We start from the raw sequence: 12,579 nt of genomic DNA, 5'->3' as shown, positions 1-12,579 counted from the left end.
GACCTTCATCTATATCCATAGTTACTCCCCTAAATATTTCATAAAAAATCTTCTTCATTTTCGCATCCAAATTCTATCTCAAACTCCTTCTACACTCTGTTAATTTTCTCTTTCTATCTCCTCATTTCGGCCCTTTCTCTCTAGAATCTGTTCTTTCTCTCTCTAGGCATCCATCCATATCCATAGTTACTCCCCTAAAAATTTCATAAAAAATCTCCTTCATCTACACCTTCAAATTCCCTCTCAAACTCTCTCTACACTATCTCTTCATTTTCTCTCTCTATCCTCTTATTTGGACCTTTTATCTCTCTAGAAACATTTTTCTCTCACTATAAAATTTCTCCCTTTATCTCTCTAGATCCTTCTGCATTCCCTACTTTGAATCCCAAAAAAATTGCATTGAAATATCATTTCTTATCCTCTCAAAGCACTTATTTTTTGTCTTCTAGCCGCCATCGTGCGGTGCCGTGCGGCGCCGTGCAGTGCCTGTGCTGCAGAGACCGTCCTCTGCCCGCCGGTCCGCGTGCAGCCAGCGCACAAGACCGCAGGGCACAGGGTTGTCCTGTGCAGGACTTAGCCAAATTCGGCTAAGTCCTGGCCATTGGGTTAAGCCCAATAAGCTTAAGCCCAATTTGGCTAAGTCTTGACTTAGCCAAATTGGGCTAACCTTAGTGGGCTGACCCACTCAGGTGGCCAGACCTCTACGGGCCAATCCAGGCCCGCTGGCCCATTCTGCCGCTCCGCCGCCGCCGCCGCCGCCGCCGATCCTCCGCCACCGCCGCGCGTCCACCGCGCCGCGCCGCCCGCGATCGCCGGAGTAGGTAAATTTCATATTTTTCATATTTACAATTAATTAAAAAATCGAAAAAAATCAGCAAAATTGGAAAAAATTGTTTTGTACGTTAAAAAAATCCGAAAAAATTTGGAAAAAATCAAGAAAATTAATATAAGCTATTTAAAGTCATTTTAAGACCTAAGCATTTCAAAAAAAATCTCTATTTCTCATTTTTAATGCTTATAGTTGTGTTTTTTATGTGAATTAATCCCAGAAAATTCTAAAAATATTTATTTCTGATTAATTTGCTAAGATAAAATATAAAAATTAGTTGAGAAATTTGAATTTTGTGTTTCTCCTTGTAATTTGGCTTAATTAAAAGCATATGGAATTCTGAAAATTACCAACAAATCTAGAAACATCTCTTAATCTAAAAAAAAATATAGTATTTTTCACGTTTAAAATCATTTTCTTCATCCCAAGCTTGAGAAAGAATTCTGAAATTAAATTTCTGCCTTTCCGTGGATCGACCCCTTACTTGCCCTATATTAATTATAGAGTATTTAAGTGGATATTTTCATAAATATTGTTGGTTAAGTCTGAATCAAAACAACGACATAAAACCCCTTAAATTTGGACTTATCAACTGGCGCCGTTGCCGGGGAGGCAACGCAAATAGGATTTCTGAATTTTTTTCCCTAAGTTTAGAATTTCTCCTATTTCCATTTGGTACATGGTTGACTGAAGTTTGAAGTGCAGGGATATTATTTGTTTTATAGTGGAAAGGGAGACGATCACTCGGTGAACTCTAAACTTTTCTTTGTTGATATTTGTTGCAGTTATTTTTATTTTTGGAGTATTACTTGTTTTATGCAAGGTAGACGGTCTCGGAACCCACGTTTAATAGCTCTAGAATCTGTGGGAAAGACTAAGAATTTGGAAGACATGTGTGCAGAATTTGAGGATGTGTTTGTACAAGAAATTAAGGATATGGCTATTCCTAATGATGTGAATAGAGTGATGAAAGTGAGGGACTTTTATGAGCCAGCTGAGAGTAACATTCATCCTAGGGTCCAGGGGACCATAGATGTGAATGTGAATTTTAAGATAGACCCTCACCTTCATCAAATCTTGCCATCATTTTATGGAAAATTGAATAAAGATACTTATGAGTATTTATATGAATTTGTGGAGAAATGCGATTCTTATAATATTGCAGGAGTGACCTCAGATGCATTGAAAATGAGAATGTTCCCTCACACTCTTAAGGATAAGGCAAAAGATTGGTTCAGAACTATGGGTAAGAATTTTCAGAATTGGAGTGAGATGGAGAGATGTTTTTTGTAAAAATTTTATTCAGTCGGAAGGACTAATGCCTATAGGAAAGCAATTAGAGATTTTACCCAGGGAACTGATTCTTTTAGTGAAGCATGGGAAAGATTGAAAGACCTTACGAGAAAGGCCCTCATCATGGTCTTCATGATTGGCAAATAGTTCAGATTTTTTTTGATGGGTTGAATGACCATGAGAGAGGTAGAGTAGATAGTGCTAGTGGTGTTACGTTTATAGATAAAACAATCAATGAAGCTTCTAGTATTATTGAGAAATTGGCAGATAGTTGTGCATATCATCAGGGCTTGGGTCACAATGGAAGAATTTCAGGGCCAAAACGTGGAGGGCTAATTGATGTTAGTGCAATAGAACCTGATTTGTGGAAAGATAAGGTAGAGAGGGACATAGGCAAAGTGGGTAAGGCTGTGGAGGAGCTTTCCCAGACTATGAAGAAGATGATAAGTTCCTCTCCAAACTTTACTTCCCCTTCTACCAACCCTAAACATCCTTCCCCTCTTTGTTCCATTTGTGAGAGTTTTGATCATACTAATGACATTTGTCCTACTCTTGAACAGGTGAATGCTTATGAGGGAAATAACCTAATACAAGGATCTTGGAATCAGAAGGGAAATTATGGGAATCAAGGATGGAGCAGAGAAGGGAAAAGCAACTTCCAGCCACGTCCATATCATCAACAGAACAATCAAAATTATCAGAATTTTTCTTCTAACCCTCGTCCTAATTTTATTCCAAATTCTCATGATTCATCTTCTAACTCCATGATGGAAATGTTGAAGCAGATGATGCTCAAGCAAGAGGAATTCTTGGAGAATCAGAGAAGAATGGAGGCCAGAATGGAGAATTTGGAGAGGAAGAATACTGAACAAGGAGGTTAAAGTTCTCAAGGGAATTTCAGGGGTGAAAAGAATAAAGGTAAGATGGATGACTTTGGCACCCCCATCCAAAATTCAGGTCAACTTCCAACCCAACCCAGTGTTAATCCTAGAAATATTTCTGTTATTGATCATGATATTGATAATTCAAAACATGCTCCATGTAGTGAAACATTTGAATCTCATGAATCTTATCATGAACCTGTTCATCTAAGTGGAATTTCTAGATTAAGGAGTGGGAAGGAACTAGTTGATACATTTGAAAAACAAAAACCTTGTGGGGAACCTGATATAGAGGAGGAGAATAGAATTATTGATGATTTGAGAGAAGACCCTGAAGAATCTCTAGGAAAAAAAATACACTAGAACCTAATCCAAAAGACTATGTACCCCCTATTCCTTTTCCGCAAGCTTTGAAGCCTTCCAAAGTTCCTATTGGTGATAGTCAATTGCTGAAATTTTTTAAGGAAGCCACTATCACTATTCCTTTGGTAGATGCAATTCAGAATATTCCTTCATACTCAAAGTTTTTGAAAAATCTTTGTACTCCATCTAGAAAGCAAAAGAGGATTCAATTATCAGAGAGTTTTAGCTCTATTCTATTAAATCAAATTCCTAAGAAGAAAAGGGACCCAGGAGCTCCATTGATTAAATGTGAAATTGGAGGAATGATATTTAGTAGATCACTTTTGGATACAGGGGCAAGTGTGAATATTATGCCCAAAGCTATTTATGATAAGTTTAAATTTGGAGAACTAGAACCAATTTTGATAGAATTGCAGCTAGCTGATGGATCAATTAGACAACCATATGGAAAGCTAGAGGATGTGATTGTGAGAGTAGAGAATTGTTGTTTTCCTGTTGATTTTATTGTAGCAGATATGAAGGTTACGGAAAATTTGAGCGATGCACCTATAATCCTTGGTAGACCTTTTTTAGCAACAGCCCAAGCAACCACTAATTGGGGCAAGGGGACAGTTGAACTCAAAGTTGGCCAAGAGAAGATAGAAATTCAGATTTCTAAGCTTCTAAAATTCCCTGAGAATTCTGGCTAGGATGCATGTGTTTGTGATCATGTTGATGAAAAAGATTTTGAGTTGCATGTGTCCCCTTTGAACTCAATTGCTCCTTATGAAGATGAAAAGGAAACAAATGATCTGAATATTGATGTTCCAACTAATATGTATACATCTGAATAAGAACTGAAACCTCTATCTAGTTCTCTAAAGTATGCATTTTTAGGACCTCATAGAACTTATCCAGTTATTATTTATTCTCATTTATCTCCCACTCAAGAGGATGCACTGTTGAAAGTTTTATCTTTGCATAAATCAGCTATAGGATGGTCTATTGATGATATTCATGGAATTAGTAGAGAGGTCTGTGAGCACAGGATTTTTATCGAGGACAACATCAGACCATTCAGAGAGGCCCAAAGGCACCTAAATCCTCATATGTTGGAGGTGGTTAAAAATGAAATCATTAAATGGTTAAAAGCTGGTTTTATTTATGCAATATCTGACAGCCCATGGGTAAGCCCTGTTCATGTTGTGCCTAAGAAGTCTGGGATAACTGTACAGAGAAATGAACAGGGGGAAGAACTCCAAACTAGACTTCCCATAGGATGGAGGGTTTGCATAGATTATAGGAAATTGAATTTAGCTACGAAGAAAGACCACTACCCTCTTCCATTTATTGATCAAATCTTAGAAAAACTTTCAGGAAAAGAATATTTTTGTTTTCTTGATGGTTATTCAGGTTATAATCAAATTGCTATACATGAAGATGATCAAGAAAAGACCACATTACTTGTCCTGTAGGAACTTTTGCTTTTAGGAGGATGCCTTTTGGATTGTGTAATGCACCAACCACTTTTCAAAGATGCATAAGTGCCATGTTTTCTGAATTAGTGGGAGATTGTTTAGAGATATTTATGGATGAATTCTCTGTTTTTGGTTCTTCATTTGATATATGTTTGTCTAATTTATCTAAGGTGTTGCAGATATGCGTAACGAACAAGCTAGTTCTAAGTTGAGAGAAGTCCCACTTCATGGTGCAAGAGGGGATAGTGTTGGGACATCAAGTCAGCAAACGTGGGCTGGAGGTAGACAAGGCCAAAATAGAAGTGATCAAGGGCCTTCCTCCTCCTACAAACCTCAAGCAACTTAGAGGTTTCATTGGCCATGCAGGCTTCTACAGGAGATTCCTCAAGGATTTTGCTAAAATCTCCAAACCCTTTCCAAAGATGTTGATTTTATTTTTGATTCTCAAGCTGAAGCTGCCTTTTTTCAGATTAAAGAAGCTCTAATCCAAGCTCCAATTTTACAAGCCCCTAATTGGGATGAACCATTTGAACTAATGTGTGGTGCTTCTGATTTTACAGTAGGGGCAGTTTTGGGCCAAAGGGTAGAAAAGAAGCCGGTGGCCATCTACTACGCTAGCAAGACCTTAGGCGAAGCACAAGTCAACTACTCAACCACAGAAAAGGAATTGTGAGCAGTTATTTTTGCTTTAGAAAAATTTCGTTCTTATTTGTTAGGTAGTAAGATAGTTGTTTTTTCTAATCATGCAGCTTTGACATTTTTGCTAAGTAAAAAGGAAGCTAAACCTAGACTCATGAGATGGATTCTATTAATGCAAGAATTTGACCTAGAAATTAAAGATAGGCGTGGGTGTGATAATCCTGTTGCAGATCATCTTTCTATATTAACTTTTGACTCACCCTCACCCATTTTTGATCAATTTCCTGATGAGCAGATTTTGGAAGTACAAGCAACAAAAATACCATGGTATGCACACATCGTTAATTATTTAGTGTCGGGTCAACTCCCTGATGATTGGGATGTTAATGCGAGAAAGAGGTTCTATAAAGAAATAAAGCATTATTTCTGGGAAGAACCTGAATTATTTCATCAAGGGGTTGACCATATACTTAGGAAGTGTGTACCCTATGAAGAACAATGGAAGATTATAGAATCTTGCCATTCATCTCCATATGGGGGACATTACTCTCCTAAAATTACAGCTTCCAAAATCTTGCTAGCTGGCTTCTACTGGCCTACCTTGCACAGAGATTGTTTTGAAATCTGTAAAGTTTGTTTAGTATGCCAAGCTGCAGTGAAATTGCGCAAACAAGATAACATGCCCTTGCAGCCGATTATAGAAGTTGAGGTATTTGATCTATGGGGAATCGACTTCATGGGACCATTTCCAATTTCTGAAGGATATGAATATATCCTGATGGGAGTTGATTATGTTTCCAAATGGGTAGAAGCCATTTCCACTAGATCAAATGATCACAAAGTGGTGCTAAAATTTATTTTACAGAATATTATTAGCAGGTTTGGATGTCCAAGAGCAATCATTAGTGACCCCCAATGACACATGATCATGGGTTCCCTTACCCACAGGGAATAACTGGCTGTTTTTGTTGGATCTTGATTGTTAAGAATGAACCAAATGGGGATGTATGGAGATACAAAGTTGGCTTAATAACTGAAGAATACGCATACTATACAGAATGGACAATGGGGAAATGTTTGGCCCAGTAGCCAAGATGATCACTATGTGTACATTCATCTCATTGGCTGATGTCAAAGGTTGGGACCTTTATCAGTTTGATGCCAAGATTTCTTTACTACTTAATTAGGTGAATAAATATTTATATGCATATTCCCACTAGATTTAAGACTACACTAAATTGTCATATCATTTGCTACTTACACGTATCTCGATATGGACTTAAACAAATCCTATATGCATGCATTGTAGGTAGAGTAATAGGGACCATACATGGTTTCTCATCCACACACCAAAGGACATTTCCTTATCTTGAATATATGTCAATGACATGGTCCTGAGAAGGGATGATTAAATTAAATCCAAAAGGTGGACTTCCCCATATATCAGGATTTTTAAAATTAAATGCAAGAAAACTCAAAAATTTCTTGGACATCAAAGTTTCATACCACATGTCAAGCATTGTTCTGTCACAACGTAAGTACACCTTCGACTTATTCAGTAAACTGGCCTACTAGGTTGTCTACCATTTCCTATGTTGTTGGTCGAAACAATAACCTAGGCTTTAGATAGGACAACCACCTGGTAGACAAAGGGAATTACCAAAGTAAGTTTGAATTGGCTGCTCTGATTAGCAAGTCAGTTCATGCAGGACCCTCAGGAAGTCCCTAAATGTGAGGTTCATCACATACTAACAAATCTCTAAGGCACCCCATTATTGTGAATCATTTTTTAATCAAATGGCTAAACCAACCTTGATGTTTACACTGACATTGATTACGGAGGTCATATGGTTGACAAAAGATCCACCTCTGGTTACTGTACCTTGATTGGGGATAATCTTAATTTCATATAAATGCAAGAAGCAACTAGTAGTGCTAGAATCTTGTCCAGAAACTGACCTCTGAATACTTACCCTACGTATTTGTGAAGTATTGTGAATTAAACACCTTCTCAAACAACTCAAGATCCCCTTCTCCATGCTAATATTTCATCATGTCATTTTAATCTCGCACACCAATCATTCATCATGCATAGAGAAACTTATCATAATACCATTAAATGTGGAAGAAATTCATTAAGCGAGATAGTTTCCAAATGATTGTTTTTCATATTTATGTTGATAGTATTAGTTTTTGTTCTATTTGTCAATTAGTAGGTCATGAATTTTCTAATGTGATCTAAGCAAATTTGAAATGATTTTGAAGGGAGAACTCATGTATTTATAGGAATTTATATAATAAATATTGAGCAGGTTGTCAGTGGACCGAGATAAGTATATCAGATATGCTTTAAACAAGTATAAAATAGAAGGACTAAAGTGTAAAAATTGATTTGAAAAATGATGGAAAAGATGTGGATCTGAAAGTGGATGCCTTCTTTACCTTACTTCATATAGGCCTGATATTATTTCAGTGCATGCTTATGTGCATGATTTTGAAGTAAGCCTTAAAAAGCTCACTTAATTAGCGGTAGGGGAATTTTTAAATATCTTGTTCAGGAGGAAAATTTCGGATTATTGTCCTCAAAAGCTCAAGATATGACCCAATTACAATACTCTGATTGCATTTTTTATGATACAGCATAGAAAGGAAAAATACCAGTGCTTAATTTCCGATAGGTCAAGAAAAAAATCATTCAGTATAATTAGACATGGTTTTGGGAAAAAGGATCAAATTTATCAATTATATGGTTACATCCTTTTTCTTATTGCATGTTCCATGGTTGCAAATATTTGCTTATATATATACCAGAATATATGCATTCAGTTTTGTTAGCTGTCAAAATGAATTGTATTACAGTATCAAATATTTTTTTCAAAAGGAATTGAATTTTAGCTGCCCATTGATTTAATTCAAAGGATTTAAATTTTCTTATGTTCAAAAAAAGTAATTATTGTACTTGTTGGATGATATAGTTATTCTTAGTAGATTTTTGTTATAATAGTACTTATTTGATGTTCACGCCGTTTTCTGCTACATAGATTTAATCCAAAATTTATTCTTATGTGGATCATGAATATGATTCTGATTCAATGAAAATAGGGAATTTACCAATCTTTATGAGTTATTGTTCTGATCCCACCTTTATTTTTTGATGACTCAGAAGATATGTTAAAATTGAATTTAAAAAGTTTGAGAAATATAGTTGTGGTCAAGGGAGAGCACTTAATCGTTAAGGATTGAGATAAAATATAATAAAACTATTTGATATCCAAAGGATTAGGAGGAGTAAAGAAACTAGAAGGGAGATTAAACTTATGGATTTCAAAATAATAAAATAGTAAAATCAACTTGTTTATTATTGTAAATCATTAAAATACATTGATTGTTAAGAAGTAATGCTCAAAATTTTTACCATATTATTTGGCAAATCATTTGCATTATTTTGAGAATTTTGACTGATTTTATTATCATATATTTTGAATTGACTAAATACGTGTAAGTTGCTGTTTTTAAAAATATTGAGAAAGGATATGGAAGGAAATATGATGTTTGATTTGGGATACAAAACCATATAAACTTATAATAAAAATGGCTTTTAGTGATCTTTAATTATAATGCGAATAAGCTACTAATTTTATATGATAACATCTAACAATGTGATAGGGCCCACATAAAATCAGTAATACTACACATAGTATAATTAAAGGTATATTGTTTTTTGACTCTTTCTCCCTATATTTTTTCTGTATAACGAATCTCTTGATTCGTCACTTGAGTAATAAAATGGAGTTTCAGGATTCACTGTTGCTCACGATTTTAACTAATCCATGAAGATCAAGCATTCAAGTTCAGGCCTTCTCGTTATAGTCTTCTTTCTCTCGCACTATATGTGCTGTTGTTTTCTTTTACAATTTTTAATGGATCACTGTTAATTTGAACTCATTTCTCAGAAATGTTCTCCTTTTTTCCCATATGTTTTATCTCACAAATTGTTCTCCATCGTTATAGTTTGATCATTTTCTATCATCACATCTACTTGATATGTTCGCAACGGGTGTCGTATATCTGAGACAATTTTTGGTCTCACAAACTACGACCACAGCTAGTTTGTGGTCTATAACACAAATGGTTTTGTTTGTTTCTCAAGTCATTCTTATTTCTATTTTCACATCTTCTCCATATATTTCTAACTGTTCTCATCTCTTTGGGATATAATTATTGTCATCTCAAAAATTATATTTACTCTCCCACTATCAGATCTCGTCCTTTCTCAGTCTGTACTCATCCTTTCTTAAACCAGTTTCCCGCGATCTGCTGCATATGACAATACTACTGCTTAAGTTTTGCTATTTATTAATGATCTTTGTTCTTCTGCTGATTTTCATTTTGTAGTTACATATTAGTCTTACGAACTTCTGTCATGACTACATCATTCCAAATTGCAAGTTATTCATACATTAAACAAATGTCATATCCCAAAAATCTCTTGGCAAATACTTTCCATCATGAAAGTATTACTATTTTTTCTGAAGTTTATGTTATTAGTAAATAGAAGTTTCTTGTGTATAGTGGAAAATATGGATTCTAAACTTCTCTTTCGCTAAGTTCATCGTTGAATCTGAAACTTCTACTAATGTAATTTTTTAATATCAGTCTCTAAACAATATATATATATAGAATCTTAAAATTCCATAAGATTTTGAATCTAAAGTTTTTCTGCACTTCGGCTCGCATTTGAATCTAAAATTTCTGTAAAACATCCACTACTGTGATTCATTAATCTATATTTTTCAAAAAATTAATTACTACATCAAATCCAATTTCTGATAGAAATTTAATAGTTTTTATAAATGGAATTAGTACATTTTTGAAGTATCTAAAACCATAACTGTTCAATAATAGTGTGAATATTAAGAGAACATCAGAATGGAACCTTTTAAGCAAACTTGAATTATATTAAACTTAACATTTTTTTTATATACTCAGCATTCAAATGAAACTATATTTCTGCAAATGTATCTTCATAATGAGTAAAAATTTTTACATCAAATGAATTACCATAATTGGAAATTAATTATTTAGCACATAATAGGGCAAAACTAGTATAGGTGTAGCAAGGGACGACAATAACAACATTTCAGATTGAAGACCAGAGGTTAGGAAGACCTATCTTTGAGACTCTAGCGGTCATCAGGACCTAACATAAGTTCTTGTGTGCATCTTCATTAACCATAGTTATCATAATCAGTATCTTGAAATTATATGCTCTTGATAGTACATGTCATTCAAACATCATCCTAAACACTTAAACCCATTTACACGTATAGACCCACCCATCTCTTTATCAATTTTCTCGTCCTAAGTTGTCTCATTCCTTCATTCAACATCTCCTTTCGCCTTTTTTTTTCTCTCTGATCACTATCTCCTATATAGTATCTTTCATCTTCATCATCCAACTCTTATTAAATGATACTTTTACATTTCATAACTGAACATTTACCTTGTGTTTTTACCTCATATTTTAGAAGTATTCCTTACGTACTTTAATACACAATTTCATGTGGAGACTTCCTTCTCATTTCTGACTAGTTGTGCTCTCCTTTAGTAAATGAATTGGCCCAGCTCCCTGGAGCTTCTTTAGGGTTCCGCATTGGCCCAGCTGCATGATGAGATTCATTATATTTAGGCCATTATCTTTTACAACATTGATATTTCAATATCCTAAGTCCTATTTTATATGAAACTCCGAGGAAATCATGAAAAAATAAACAACTTGACTCAAGGGAATCAAGTGGGGTTAGTTCAGAAAGCATTAAACCCTATTGGTTAGGACCAGTTACAACACTGTGTTAATTTCATTTTCAACATGAATAAGTGATAACTTGTGTGCATTTTCTTAACATAAATAGGTATCCAAATCATAAAAATACATATTTATCACTCAATATTTGATGTCATCAATCACCCACCCTTGATATAAGAGGACATATCTCATGGAAGATAATGCAATGAAGTCCTTGGCCAAGATACTGAAAGATCCAGTACGAACTTGAATGCATCCGTACTAGCTCTGATCAATGATTAGAGTTTGAAAATTGACCATATCCTAGGTCATCTAAGAAGGATCAAGTGGATAAGGGTCTATACATAAACCATAACCATTGATGGACAGGTGCCAAGGTGTACCTTGGCACCCATTGGATGGGGACTTGACCAATCAATTAATTTAAATCTGATCAGAGCTTTATTAATCAGTACGATGATATACTTCATTCACTTGGAAGGCTAATAAAGGTTATTAGGTGACTAGAGTTGTTAAGTATACTAATACATGAGCCAAAAAGGTCACACACGAATGGTATTTTGGATGTTGGAAGATATACAAACATTTTGGGGATTTTATGAAATATACACCCTTAGTATCAATAGGATAAAGCCCATAACAATATTGACCAAGGCCAGAATTGTTTCGGGGCCTTTTCCTTCTTTCTTATATTGATCTGATCGTACCAGCAATGGAAAAGAGCTAAGGGGAGAAGGAAGACGAAGAGAAAGAGTCATGAAAATTGTTGATCTATGGTTTTTAATAAGTGGATATTTTTCATAAAAAAACTCTTAACTTTAATGATTCAATGGCTCAATAGCAGTTGCAAAATCTAAAATACTATTTGTGTGTGACCCTGTACGTCGATGTATCACTCTAGTTAACAACTCAAATGGTTCAGTAACCATTACTAGTATTTGAGTTTAAGTTACTCTATCATATTTTATATTAATTAATAACTAATTGATTTACTAACTAGAGAGGTTGAGTCTTTAGCTTGTGGGGTGCCAAGCAATACTTCTTGCTCTAGAAGATACAAAGAATTGTGAGTCGATTCACTCATGGAACCTATCTATTGTCATTTATTGTAAACCTATAGTTGCTCATTCACTTGAGGCTCCTACAATGACTTAGTATACAGAAAGCTATCAAACCCTAGTTCATCGTTTGAGCTAGTACTGATTCATTTAAAAATCCTCGTAGAATCAATCTGTGATATTACATTGCCTTGGCATAGCACAATCTATACTTACTGTCTCGACACTTATGGCTATAGGATTGGCCATACTC

The sequence above is a fragment of the Wolffia australiana genome, chromosome 12 (genome assembly GCF_029677425.1).
Source record: "Wolffia australiana isolate 7733 chromosome 12, ASM2967742v1".
NCBI classification, from domain to species: domain Eukaryota; kingdom Viridiplantae; phylum Streptophyta; class Magnoliopsida; order Alismatales; family Araceae; genus Wolffia; species Wolffia australiana.
Note: the sequence above shows the minus strand (reverse complement) of the source record.